This window comes from Sinocyclocheilus grahami, unplaced genomic scaffold (genome assembly GCF_001515645.1).
Source record: "Sinocyclocheilus grahami isolate Dianchi unplaced genomic scaffold, SAMN03320097.WGS_v1.1 scaffold15510.1, whole genome shotgun sequence".
In the NCBI taxonomy this organism is placed as follows: Eukaryota; Metazoa; Chordata; class Actinopteri; order Cypriniformes; family Cyprinidae; genus Sinocyclocheilus; species Sinocyclocheilus grahami.
In genome coordinates, this window is record NW_015515776.1 from 1 (window position 1) to 1,017 (window position 1,017).

General features: G+C 40.1%; 1 pseudogene; it reads left to right on the forward strand.

Moving 5' to 3' along the window:
• The first annotated feature begins 16 nt into the window (after positions 1-16).
• Positions 17-1,017, forward strand: part of LOC107579221 (BTB/POZ domain-containing protein 10 pseudogene) — a 5,159-nt pseudogene continuing 4,158 nt past the window's right edge.

The following is a 1,017-nucleotide window of genomic DNA, read 5'->3' on the forward strand; positions in this document are numbered from 1 at the left end:
TTTTTTTTTTTTGGGTAGAATGTTTGGATCTGGACGGGAACATAATTTCACCCGGCCCAATGAGAAAGGAGAATATGAGGTGGCAGAGGGCATCAGCTCCACTGTGTTTAGAGCCATTCTGGTAGGTCACTCAACATCTCACCTTTACTTTCTCACTGCACACATGAAAGCTGGTCAGTGCTGAAGGCAGACAAAATACATGTACAGAATGATTCATTGTATGTATGATACCTGTTCATTGTCCTACCTGTGGTGCGGCACAGCATGGTGGTTTTTGTCCGATATGCGACCCACTTAAGCTCCAGTCTGTCACAAATCCTTAGCTTTGGTTTCAGAAAGAAATATTTTATCCTAAGCGTCTTTTATCAAGTGAATCCCAAGAAGACTGTTGTGTTTGGGTAGCAGGACAAATGACAACATTTTATATTTATTAATTTGTAGACAGTGCACTGATAAAGTCTAATAGTTTATTTGTATGGGTAAATTAGTGTTTGAGATAGGTCTGTGGTTTAGTCACAGGCGTTCACTGTGGGCTGCTTCGGCTCTGGGAACATCTCCTAATGAGCTTCCAGCAACAGCTTTTAAATAATAACGTTAAGTACAGCATTACTTTCACCATACCCTTTCACCAGCTTTGCTGTATATCCTGCTGTAATGATCTTTCACTGCAGTGTCTGTTATGTGTCTCAGGACACTGTTCATTGTGCTGCTGTATACAATCGATGAAATCAGATGAGTGCATTCAAACAATGACACTGACTAGTAATCCTGAGAGAGGATGTGTTGAGTGTGAGAGCTTGAACAGAGGAGCATGCTATTTGCAGGACCAGTTTAAATGCAATACAATAATCATTATTTTTGTGGAAGAGGGGATGAGGAATGGGATTTGAATCTGCATCACCTTTGTGAGCACTTCGGCTCAAACGTGTCAACTGGACGTGCATATGTTTCTGATACTAAAAATCTGATATGATAAACTGAATTATTTTCATGAATTGGATGCTAACCAATAAATAG